The sequence below is a fragment of the Bubalus kerabau genome, unplaced genomic scaffold, assembly GCF_029407905.1.
Source record: "Bubalus kerabau isolate K-KA32 ecotype Philippines breed swamp buffalo unplaced genomic scaffold, PCC_UOA_SB_1v2 scaffold_54, whole genome shotgun sequence".
NCBI lineage: Eukaryota > Metazoa > Chordata > Mammalia > Artiodactyla > Bovidae > Bubalus > Bubalus kerabau.
Genome location: NW_026577908.1, coordinates 1726723 through 1739353, shown reverse-complemented (window position 1 = coordinate 1739353; position 12631 = coordinate 1726723). Strand labels below are relative to the sequence as shown.

The 12631-nt window shown below is 57.7% G+C and overlaps 4 pseudogenes; all 4 read right to left on the bottom strand.

Moving 5' to 3' along the window:
- Positions 1-459: 459 nt before the first annotated feature.
- Positions 460-579, bottom strand: LOC129640932 (uncharacterized; annotated as a pseudogene).
- A 3282-nt stretch (positions 580-3861) lies between these two features.
- Positions 3862-3981, bottom strand: LOC129640931 (uncharacterized; annotated as a pseudogene).
- A 3282-nt stretch (positions 3982-7263) lies between these two features.
- On the bottom strand, positions 7264-7383 carry LOC129640930 (uncharacterized; annotated as a pseudogene).
- A 3285-nt stretch (positions 7384-10668) lies between these two features.
- On the bottom strand, positions 10669-10788 carry LOC129640929 (uncharacterized; annotated as a pseudogene).
- Between the last annotated feature and the right edge of the window lie 1843 nt (positions 10789-12631).

Genomic DNA, 12631 nt, shown 5'->3' with positions numbered 1-12631 from the left:
TAGCCTATGGTTCAGCAGTCCCACTCCCAGGCATAGATCCACCCCCAGTACAAGCCAACAAGCTAGATGCCCCGTTTGGGCACATCGATCTGTGCGCGCGCTCGCATGCGCATGCGCGATCGCCTGCGAGGCTGGGGGTGGGGCGGGGGCTGGGGCTCTGGCTGGAGTCGGTGCAAGCCCCGGGATTGCCTGAGGCAAGCCAAAGGAGCCCCAGAGGGAGACGGGACGGCCGGTCCGGTCGTCTGGTTTCCTGAAAGCCGAATGCGAATGCGGAGGGGCTCGCGGGCCGCGGGGAGGCAACCCAGGTCTGCAGCGGGAGTCGGGGCCCCGGCCACCCACTCACTCCCCCCGCCCCGGGAGGGGCTGGGGCTGCGGGGGTGGCGGGGGGGCGAGGGGGGTGTGGGTCCAAGAATTGGGACGCGGGGCGGGGGCTAAAGGACCTCTTCTGGTAGGCAAAAAAGCCTCCAGCACCCGGAATTCCCAGGTGGTCTCCCATCCAAGATACTGAACAGGCCCGACCCTGCTTAGCTTCCGAGATCAGACGAGATCGGGCGCCTTCAGACCGATAGGGCCGGAGACGGCCGCGGCCGCCGCGGGGCGCCCTAAGAGCCTTGCGCTTCGCCTCCCTTTCGCTCTGACCTGCAGGTCGGGCCAACGGGCCGCCCCTCTCCTCCGGGGGCCGTGCTGTACTTGAGCCGCACGACCCGCGACCGCACTCCAGCCTGCTGACGCCGGCCCGGCCCCCGAACACCGCCAACACCAGACCAGCAACCGCCTGGCCGGGCCCGGGGGCCCGATGGGCTTCCAGGACCCCCCAGTGACCGGGAGGGCGTGCGTGCGTGCGCGCGGGGCCTGGGGGGTGGGCTGAGGGGTGCGGAGGTCTCGGCGCCCTCCCACCCCCGGCCACTCCAGACCCGGCCGCGCTGGCTGAGCGGGGCCTCCCCCCACCTCCCCCCCCCATCCCGTTCGCTGCTCAGGGCCGCGCGACCCCGGAGGTGTCGGTCTTCGGGGCCCGCCGCCTCCCGATCCCCGCGGCCCGGGGGCCTCTGAACCTCCTGCGGGCCTAGGCGCAGCGAATCTTGAGCGCCCAACTTGCCCGGCACCTGCCCGCTGCCCAAACCCACCGGGAGCCACGGAGGCGCGGTCGACCGGAGCGCCTCAGCCCCGCCCCTTTGCCCTACCGAGGCGCCCCCCTTGTCCCCACGCCGCCCGCCAAGCACCCGACCTTCCTGAGAGAGCAGACGAACCACAGGCAGGCACACAGACATACAGACAGACAGACAGACACACACACACACACACACACACACACACACACACACGAGTGTGGTCTTTGGAAATACTTCTGTTCGTAGTTGCTGGGTTGAGCCCAACTCTTATAGGACCCATGGAGTGCGGCCCATCAGGCTCCTCTGTCCGTGGCATTTCCCAGGCGAGAATACTGGAGTGGGTTGCCATTACCTTCTCCAGGGGATCTTCCCGACCCAGGGATCAAACCCGAGTCTCCTGCGGGCGGATGCCTTGCCATCTGAACCAGCACATTGCGAATTCCCTAGGCAAAATACAAAGAAAAGAGCTCGTGTGCTACTAAGTGGAAAGGTGATTGAAGAAACAGAAGGTGTCCTTTGTTGGTATCTTGGAATCTTTCTTTAGTTTTCGTTGATTTTTACTCTTAAGGCTACTTGAACAAGGCAAGAGAGAAACCCCAGAACTGAAAAGCAATTGACTTTTTTGAAAGAAACCTGTGCAGGTTAAGCACTCTTCGTTTTTGAGAGATGGTGAAATGCAAAATCTTGATTCAACACATATGACTTTGGTGAACTTTATTTCAAATCTCCATGATGAACCCCTAAGGCGTCCAGGAAGAAAGGAGTAGAGCGGGAGACAAAAAGAGCAACCTTTCCCCTTGGCGCCATCCCAACCAGCTGCTTAGTTCCTTCATCTCATGGACTACCATCTGGGCTTATCTGGTTTGTCTGATTCTTGTTTCGGGGCCCGTTTCTAGTCACAAGGCTGTCAAGAGTGGGGGGTGGGGTGGGGGGTGGGGGAAGCCCTTCTTTCCATTCCACATGAGACCCAGTGGACAATCCAGGCCCTGGCCACTGCATAGAGCGTGCAGCAACAATATCAACGGTGATGCTGGTTAACAACGCATATTCCTGGAATCCACTCCGTTGCCTACTGAGTGTGTGCGGTGGTGGTCTGGAACCTATACCTGGAAGCTTTCTTGATGGTTGCAAATGACACCAAAGTCCGAGGACGATGGAAGATCTTCACGTTTCTGCAAGAGCCACACACCTCCAGAAGGAACCGCAAGACTTGCCTGACATGGTCAAGGTCTAAGTATTGGACTACACGTCGGAAGGTCTCCACCTTTGCTATGGAAGTCAAACGATCTTTCTTGGAAATGAAAATGGATCACACTGAACGTTCACATTCTTCTAGAGCATTTGAAAAGCCCTAAACTGTAGAAATCTGCTGTACGAGTTCCTTGAAAGCAAGAACCCATACTGATGGATATGTCTTAATGCCTTAGATTGTGCCTTGAATATAGCGTACACATGAACCCAGGAAAGGAAAGAATGGAATCGCCAAATACACAAAGAGATCAAAAGTGCCGAGCCAAGTGACACCTTGAGGCTTCCAAGAACTTTTCTGTCTTTCACACGCTAAGTAAATCCTGAGCACCTACGATGAGCTGGGAGGCATGTAATAAGTTTCTGGAACTAGGAGGCGGAGAGAAGCAGACACAGAGTTCCTGCTTTCACTGAGACGAATCTAATGATACATCACAGGCAGATCCTTGGAGAACTTGTCGAGGGGCCTCTACCCTCACCAAAACCTGGGTGTCAGGGAAGGCTTTTCAGAGTAACCATTGCGTTGAGGTCCATAGGTGGAACCTACGTAAACCAGGGTTGAGATGCAGGAAGAATTTCAGGCAGGGAAAACAGCATCCTGGAAGTCTAGGTGACCAGGGAACCTTAGGACGTTCAAGAAATGAAAATGCCCTATGGGATGGAAGCCAAAGAGTGCAGAGGGCATTCCAGGGAAAAGACATCCGAGAAGAACGTGAGGAGCAGGCATGAAGGGAATTGGTCGTATCTTCAATATGATGGGAAAATACAAGAGCCGTTGGAGCAGGATGGTGACAGAATTGCATCTGCATTTCCAAACGGTCATCTTGCTCCACGTCACTAATGATTGGAGAGACTCAACTCCAAACGCCAAGGAGGGACCACTTCGCCCGAGTCCGATTGGGCCTCATTGCAATGTCTGTCCATAGCAGATGCTGGAGAAGCTGTGGAGCAAAGGGAACTCTCCTCCACGCTGAGTAGGAATGGGAGTTGGTACAGCCGGGATGGAAAAGAGTATGGAGGTTCGCGAAGGAACTAAACGTAGAAGTAGCCTATGGTTCAGCAGTCCCACTCCCAGGCATAGATCCACCCCCAGTACAAGCCAACAAGCTAGATGCCCCGTTTGGGCACATCGATCTGTGCGCGCGCTCGCATGCGCATGCGCGATCGCCTGCGAGGCTGGGGGTGGGGCGGGGGCTGGGGCTCTGGCTGGAGTCGGTGCAAGCCCCGGGATTGCCTGAGGCAAGCCAAAGGAGCCCCAGAGGGAGACGGGACGGCCGGTCCGGTCGTCTGGTTTCCTGAAAGCCGAATGCGAATGCGGAGGGGCTCGCGGGCCGCGGGGAGGCAACCCAGGTCTGCAGCGGGAGTCGGGGCCCCGGCCACCCACTCACTCCCCCCGCCCCGGGAGGGGCTGGGGCTGCGGGGGTGGCGGGGGGGCGAGGGGGGTGTGGGTCCAAGAATTGGGACGCGGGGCGGGGGCTAAAGGACCTCTTCTGGTAGGCAAAAAAGCCTCCAGCACCCGGAATTCCCAGGTGGTCTCCCATCCAAGATACTGAACAGGCCCGACCCTGCTTAGCTTCCGAGATCAGACGAGATCGGGCGCCTTCAGACCGATAGGGCCGGAGACGGCCGCGGCCGCCGCGGGGCGCCCTAAGAGCCTTGCGCTTCGCCTCCCTTTCGCTCTGACCTGCAGGTCGGGCCAACGGGCCGCCCCTCTCCTCCGGGGGCCGTGCTGTACTTGAGCCGCACGACCCGCGACCGCACTCCAGCCTGCTGACGCCGGCCCGGCCCCCGAACACCGCCAACACCAGACCAGCAACCGCCTGGCCGGGCCCGGGGGCCCGATGGGCTTCCAGGACCCCCCAGTGACCGGGAGGGCGTGCGTGCGTGCGCGCGGGGCCTGGGGGGTGGGCTGAGGGGTGCGGAGGTCTCGGCGCCCTCCCACCCCCGGCCACTCCAGACCCGGCCGCGCTGGCTGAGCGGGGCCTCCCCCCACCTCCCCCCCCCATCCCGTTCGCTGCTCAGGGCCGCGCGACCCCGGAGGTGTCGGTCTTCGGGGCCCGCCGCCTCCCGATCCCCGCGGCCCGGGGGCCTCTGAACCTCCTGCGGGCCTAGGCGCAGCGAATCTTGAGCGCCCAACTTGCCCGGCACCTGCCCGCTGCCCAAACCCACCGGGAGCCACGGAGGCGCGGTCGACCGGAGCGCCTCAGCCCCGCCCCTTTGCCCTACCGAGGCGCCCCCCTTGTCCCCACGCCGCCCGCCAAGCACCCGACCTTCCTGAGAGAGCAGACGAACCACAGGCAGGCACACAGACATACAGACAGACAGACAGACAGACACACACACACACACACACACACACACACACACGAGTGTGGTCTTTGGAAATACTTCTGTTCGTAGTTGCTGGGTTGAGCCCAACTCTTATAGGACCCATGGAGTGCGGCCCATCAGGCTCCTCTGTCCGTGGCATTTCCCAGGCGAGAATACTGGAGTGGGTTGCCATTACCTTCTCCAGGGGATCTTCCCGACCCAGGGATCAAACCCGAGTCTCCTGCGGGCGGATGCCTTGCCATCTGAACCAGCACATTGCGAATTCCCTAGGCAAAATACAAAGAAAAGAGCTCGTGTGCTACTAAGTGGAAAGGTGATTGAAGAAACAGAAGGTGTCCTTTGTTGGTATCTTGGAATCTTTCTTTAGTTTTCGTTGATTTTTACTCTTAAGGCTACTTGAACAAGGCAAGAGAGAAACCCCAGAACTGAAAAGCAATTGACTTTTTTGAAAGAAACCTGTGCAGGTTAAGCACTCTTCGTTTTTGAGAGATGGTGAAATGCAAAATCTTGATTCAACACATATGACTTTGGTGAACTTTATTTCAAATCTCCATGATGAACCCCTAAGGCGTCCAGGAAGAAAGGAGTAGAGCGGGAGACAAAAAGAGCAACCTTTCCCCTTGGCGCCATCCCAACCAGCTGCTTAGTTCCTTCATCTCATGGACTACCATCTGGGCTTATCTGGTTTGTCTGATTCTTGTTTCGGGGCCCGTTTCTAGTCACAAGGCTGTCAAGAGTGGGGGGTGGGGTGGGGGGTGGGGGAAGCCCTTCTTTCCATTCCACATGAGACCCAGTGGACAATCCAGGCCCTGGCCACTGCATAGAGCGTGCAGCAACAATATCAACGGTGATGCTGGTTAACAACGCATATTCCTGGAATCCACTCCGTTGCCTACTGAGTGTGTGCGGTGGTGGTCTGGAACCTATACCTGGAAGCTTTCTTGATGGTTGCAAATGACACCAAAGTCCGAGGACGATGGAAGATCTTCACGTTTCTGCAAGAGCCACACACCTCCAGAAGGAACCGCAAGACTTGCCTGACATGGTCAAGGTCTAAGTATTGGACTACACGTCGGAAGGTCTCCACCTTTGCTATGGAAGTCAAACGATCTTTCTTGGAAATGAAAATGGATCACACTGAACGTTCACATTCTTCTAGAGCATTTGAAAAGCCCTAAACTGTAGAAATCTGCTGTACGAGTTCCTTGAAAGCAAGAACCCATACTGATGGATATGTCTTAATGCCTTAGATTGTGCCTTGAATATAGCGTACACATGAACCCAGGAAAGGAAAGAATGGAATCGCCAAATACACAAAGAGATCAAAAGTGCCGAGCCAAGTGACACCTTGAGGCTTCCAAGAACTTTTCTGTCTTTCACACGCTAAGTAAATCCTGAGCACCTACGATGAGCTGGGAGGCATGTAATAAGTTTCTGGAACTAGGAGGCGGAGAGAAGCAGACACAGAGTTCCTGCTTTCACTGAGACGAATCTAATGATACATCACAGGCAGATCCTTGGAGAACTTGTCGAGGGGCCTCTACCCTCACCAAAACCTGGGTGTCAGGGAAGGCTTTTCAGAGTAACCATTGCGTTGAGGTCCATAGGTGGAACCTACGTAAACCAGGGTTGAGATGCAGGAAGAATTTCAGGCAGGGAAAACAGCATCCTGGAAGTCTAGGTGACCAGGGAAACTTAGGACGTTCAAGAAATGAAAATGCCCTATGGGATGGAAGCCAAAGAGTGCAGAGGGCATTCCAGGGAAAAGACATCCGAGAAGAACGTGAGGAGCAGGCATGAAGGGAATTGGTCGTATCTTCGATATGATGGGAAAATACAAGAGCCGTTGGAGCAGGATGGTGACAGAATTGCATCTGCATTTCCAAACGGTCATCTTGCTCCACGTCACTAATGATTGGAGAGACTCAACTCCAAACGCCAAGGAGGGACCACTTCGCCCGAGTCCGATTGGGCCTCATTGCAATGTCTGTCCATAGCAGATGCTGGAGAAGCTGTGGAGCAAAGGGAACTCTCCTCCACGCTGAGTAGGAATGGGAGTTGGTACAGCCGGGATGGAAAAGAGTATGGAGGTTCGCGAAGGAACTAAACGTAGAAGTAGCCTATGGTTCAGCAGTCCCACTCCCAGGCATAGATCCACCCCCAGTACAAGCCAACAAGCTAGATGCCCCGTTTGGGCACATCGATCTGTGCGCGCGCTCGCATGCGCATGCGCGATCGCCTGCGAGGCTGGGGGTGGGGCGGGGGCTGGGGCTCTGGCTGGAGTCGGTGCAAGCCCCGGGATTGCCTGAGGCAAGCCAAAGGAGCCCCAGAGGGAGACGGGACGGCCGGTCCGGTCGTCTGGTTTCCTGAAAGCCGAATGCGAATGCGGAGGGGCTCGCGGGCCGCGGGGAGGCAACCCAGGTCTGCAGCGGGAGTCGGGGCCCCGGCCACCCACTCACTCCCCCCGCCCCGGGAGGGGCTGGGGCTGCGGGGGTGGCGGGGGGGCGAGGGGGGTGTGGGTCCAAGAATTGGGACGCGGGGCGGGGGCTAAAGGACCTCTTCTGGTAGGCAAAAAAGCCTCCAGCACCCGGAATTCCCAGGTGGTCTCCCATCCAAGATACTGAACAGGCCCGACCCTGCTTAGCTTCCGAGATCAGACGAGATCGGGCGCCTTCAGACCGATAGGGCCGGAGACGGCCGCGGCCGCCGCGGGGCGCCCTAAGAGCCTTGCGCTTCGCCTCCCTTTCGCTCTGACCTGCAGGTCGGGCCAACGGGCCGCCCCTCTCCTCCGGGGGCCGTGCTGTACTTGAGCCGCACGACCCGCGACCGCACTCCAGCCTGCTGACGCCGGCCCGGCCCCCGAACACCGCCAACACCAGACCAGCAACCGCCTGGCCGGGCCCGGGGGCCCGATGGGCTTCCAGGACCCCCCAGTGACCGGGAGGGCGTGCGTGCGTGCGCGCGGGGCCTGGGGGGTGGGCTGAGGGGTGCGGAGGTCTCGGCGCCCTCCCACCCCCGGCCACTCCAGACCCGGCCGCGCTGGCTGAGCGGGGCCTCCCCCCACCTCCCCCCCCCCATCCCGTTCGCTGCTCAGGGCCGCGCGACCCCGGAGGTGTCGGTCTTCGGGGCCCGCCGCCTCCCGATCCCCGCGGCCCGGGGGCCTCTGAACCTCCTGCGGGCCTAGGCGCAGCGAATCTTGAGCGCCCAACTTGCCCGGCACCTGCCCGCTGCCCAAACCCACCGGGAGCCACGGAGGCGCGGTCGACCGGAGCGCCTCAGCCCCGCCCCTTTGCCCTACCGAGGCGCCCCCCTTGTCCCCACGCCGCCCGCCAAGCACCCGACCTTCCTGAGAGAGCAGACGAACCACAGGCAGGCACACAGACATACAGACAGACAGACACACACACACACACACACACACACACACACACACACACACACGAGTGTGGTCTTTGGAAATACTTCTGTTCGTAGTTGCTGGGTTGAGCCCAACTCTTATAGGACCCATGGAGTGCGGCCCATCAGGCTCCTCTGTCCGTGGCATTTCCCAGGCGAGAATACTGGAGTGGGTTGCCATTACCTTCTCCAGGGGATCTTCCCGACCCAGGGATCAAACCCGAGTCTCCTGCGGGCGGATGCCTTGCCATCTGAACCAGCACATTGCGAATTCCCTAGGCAAAATACAAAGAAAAGAGCTCGTGTGCTACTAAGTGGAAAGGTGATTGAAGAAACAGAAGGTGTCCTTTGTTGGTATCTTGGAATCTTTCTTTAGTTTTCGTTGATTTTTACTCTTAAGGCTACTTGAACAAGGCAAGAGAGAAACCCCAGAACTGAAAAGCAATTGACTTTTTTGAAAGAAACCTGTGCAGGTTAAGCACTCTTCGTTTTTGAGAGATGGTGAAATGCAAAATCTTGATTCAACACATATGACTTTGGTGAACTTTATTTCAAATCTCCATGATGAACCCCTAAGGCGTCCAGGAAGAAAGGAGTAGAGCGGGAGACAAAAAGAGCAACCTTTCCCCTTGGCGCCATCCCAACCAGCTGCTTAGTTCCTTCATCTCATGGACTACCATCTGGGCTTATCTGGTTTGTCTGATTCTTGTTTCGGGGCCCGTTTCTAGTCACAAGGCTGTCAAGAGTGGGGGGTGGGGTGGGGGGTGGGGGAAGCCCTTCTTTCCATTCCACATGAGACCCAGTGGACAATCCAGGCCCTGGCCACTGCATAGAGCGTGCAGCAACAATATCAACGGTGATGCTGGTTAACAACGCATATTCCTGGAATCCACTCCGTTGCCTACTGAGTGTGTGCGGTGGTGGTCTGGAACCTATACCTGGAAGCTTTCTTGATGGTTGCAAATGACACCAAAGTCCGAGGACGATGGAAGATCTTCACGTTTCTGCAAGAGCCACACACCTCCAGAAGGAACCGCAAGACTTGCCTGACATGGTCAAGGTCTAAGTATTGGACTACACGTCGGAAGGTCTCCACCTTTGCTATGGAAGTCAAACGATCTTTCTTGGAAATGAAAATGGATCACACTGAACGTTCACATTCTTCTAGAGCATTTGAAAAGCCCTAAACTGTAGAAATCTGCTGTACGAGTTCCTTGAAAGCAAGAACCCATACTGATGGATATGTCTTAATGCCTTAGATTGTGCCTTGAATATAGCGTACACATGAACCCAGGAAAGGAAAGAATGGAATCGCCAAATACACAAAGAGATCAAAAGTGCCGAGCCAAGTGACACCTTGAGGCTTCCAAGAACTTTTCTGTCTTTCACACGCTAAGTAAATCCTGAGCACCTACGATGAGCTGGGAGGCATGTAATAAGTTTCTGGAACTAGGAGGCGGAGAGAAGCAGACACAGAGTTCCTGCTTTCACTGAGACGAATCTAATGATACATCACAGGCAGATCCTTGGAGAACTTGTCGAGGGGCCTCTACCCTCACCAAAACCTGGGTGTCAGGGAAGGCTTTTCAGAGTAACCATTGCGTTGAGGTCCATAGGTGGAACCTACGTAAACCAGGGTTGAGATGCAGGAAGAATTTCAGGCAGGGAAAACAGCATCCTGGAAGTCTAGGTGACCAGGGAAACTTAGGACGTTCAAGAAATGAAAATGCCCTATGGGATGGAAGCCAAAGAGTGCAGAGGGCATTCCAGGGAAAAGACATCCGAGAAGAACGTGAGGAGCAGGCATGAAGGGAATTGGTCGTATCTTCAATATGATGGGAAAATACAAGAGCCGTTGGAGCAGGATGGTGACAGAATTGCATCTGCATTTCCAAACGGTCATCTTGCTCCACGTCACTAATGATTGGAGAGACTCAACTCCAAACGCCAAGGAGGGACCACTTCGCCCGAGTCCGATTGGGCCTCATTGCAATGTCTGTCCATAGCAGATGCTGGAGAAGCTGTGGAGCAAAGGGAACTCTCCTCCACGCTGAGTAGGAATGGGAGTTGGTACAGCCGGGATGGAAAAGAGTATGGAGGTTCGCGAAGGAACTAAACGTAGAAGTAGCCTATGGTTCAGCAGTCCCACTCCCAGGCATAGATCCACCCCCAGTACAAGCCAACAAGCTAGATGCCCCGTTTGGGCACATCGATCTGTGCGCGCGCTCGCATGCGCATGCGCGATCGCCTGCGAGGCTGGGGGTGGGGCGGGGGCTGGGGCTCTGGCTGGAGTCGGTGCAAGCCCCGGGATTGCCTGAGGCAAGCCAAAGGAGCCCCAGAGCGAGACGGGACGGCCGGTCCGGTCGTCTGGTTTCCTGAAAGCCGAATGCGAATGCGGAGGGGCTCGCGGGCCGCGGGGAGGCAACCCAGGTCTGCAGCGGGAGTCGGGGCCCCGGCCACCCACTCACTCCCCCCGCCCCGGGAGGGGCTGGGGCTGCGGGGGTGGCGGGGGGGCGAGGGGGGTGTGGGTCCAAGAATTGGGACGCGGGGCGGGGGCTAAAGGACCTCTTCTGGTAGGCAAAAAAGCCTCCAGCACCCGGAATTCCCAGGTGGTCTCCCATCCAAGATACTGAACAGGCCCGACCCTGCTTAGCTTCCGAGATCAGACGAGATCGGGCGCCTTCAGACCGATAGGGCCGGAGACGGCCGCGGCCGCCGCGGGGCGCCCTAAGAGCCTTGCGCTTCGCCTCCCTTTCGCTCTGACCTGCAGGTCGGGCCAACGGGCCGCCCCTCTCCTCCGGGGGCCGTGCTGTACTTGAGCCGCACGACCCGCGACCGCACTCCAGCCTGCTGACGCCGGCCCGGCCCCCGAACACCGCCAACACCAGACCAGCAACCGCCTGGCCGGGCCCGGGGGCCCGATGGGCTTCCAGGACCCCCCAGTGACCGGGAGGGCGTGCGTGCGTGCGCGCGGGGCCTGGGGGGTGGGCTGAGGGGTGCGGAGGTCTCGGCGCCCTCCCACCCCCGGCCACTCCAGACCCGGCCGCGCTGGCTGAGCGGGGCCTCCCCCCACCTCCCCCCCCCATCCCGTTCGCTGCTCAGGGCCGCGCGACCCCGGAGGTGTCGGTCTTCGGGGCCCGCCGCCTCCCGATCCCCGCGGCCCGGGGGCCTCTGAACCTCCTGCGGGCCTAGGCGCAGCGAATCTTGAGCGCCCAACTTGCCCGGCACCTGCCCGCTGCCCAAACCCACCGGGAGCCACGGAGGCGCGGTCGACCGGAGCGCCTCAGCCCCGCCCCTTTGCCCTACCGAGGCGCCCCCCTTGTCCCCACGCCGCCCGCCAAGCACCCGACCTTCCTGAGAGAGCAGACGAACCACAGGCAGGCACACAGACATACAGACAGACAGACACACACACACACACACACACACACACACACACACACACGAGTGTGGTCTTTGGAAATACTTCTGTTCGTAGTTGCTGGGTTGAGCCCAACTCTTATAGGACCCATGGAGTGCGGCCCATCAGGCTCCTCTGTCCGTGGCATTTCCCAGGCGAGAATACTGGAGTGGGTTGCCATTACCTTCTCCAGGGGATCTTCCCGACCCAGGGATCAAACCCGAGTCTCCTGCGGGCGGATGCCTTGCCATCTGAACCAGCACATTGCGAATTCCCTAGGCAAAATACAAAGAAAAGAGCTCGTGTGCTACTAAGTGGAAAGGTGATTGAAGAAACAGAAGGTGTCCTTTGTTGGTATCTTGGAATCTTTCTTTAGTTTTCGTTGATTTTTACTCTTAAGGCTACTTGAACAAGGCAAGAGAGAAACCCCAGAACTGAAAAGCAATTGACTTTTTTGAAAGAAACCTGTGCAGGTTAAGCACTCTTCGTTTTTGAGAGATGGTGAAATGCAAAATCTTGATTCAACACATATGACTTTGGTGAACTTTATTTCAAATCTCCATGATGAACCCCTAAGGCGTCCAGGAAGAAAGGAGTAGAGCGGGAGACAAAAAGAGCAACCTTTCCCCTTGGCGCCATCCCAACCAGCTGCTTAGTTCCTTCATCTCATGGACTACCATCTGGGCTTATCTGGTTTGTCTGATTCTTGTTTCGGGGCCCGTTTCTAGTCACAAGGCTGTCAAGAGTGGGGGGTGGGGTGGGGGGTGGGGGAAGCCCTTCTTTCCATTCCACATGAGACCCAGTGGACAATCCAGGCCCTGGCCACTGCATAGAGCGTGCAGCAACAATATCAACGGTGATGCTGGTTAACAACGCATATTCCTGGAATCCACTCCGTTGCCTACTGAGTGTGTGCGGTGGTGGTCTGGAACCTATACCTGGAAGCTTTCTTGATGGTTGCAAATGACACCAAAGTCCGAGGACGATGGAAGATCTTCACGTTTCTGCAAGAGCCACACACCTCCAGAAGGAACCGCAAGACTTGCCTGACATGGTCAAGGTCTAAGTATTGGACTACACGTCGGAAGGTCTCCACCTTTGCTATGGAAGTCAAACGATCTTTCTTGGAAATGAAAATGGATCACAC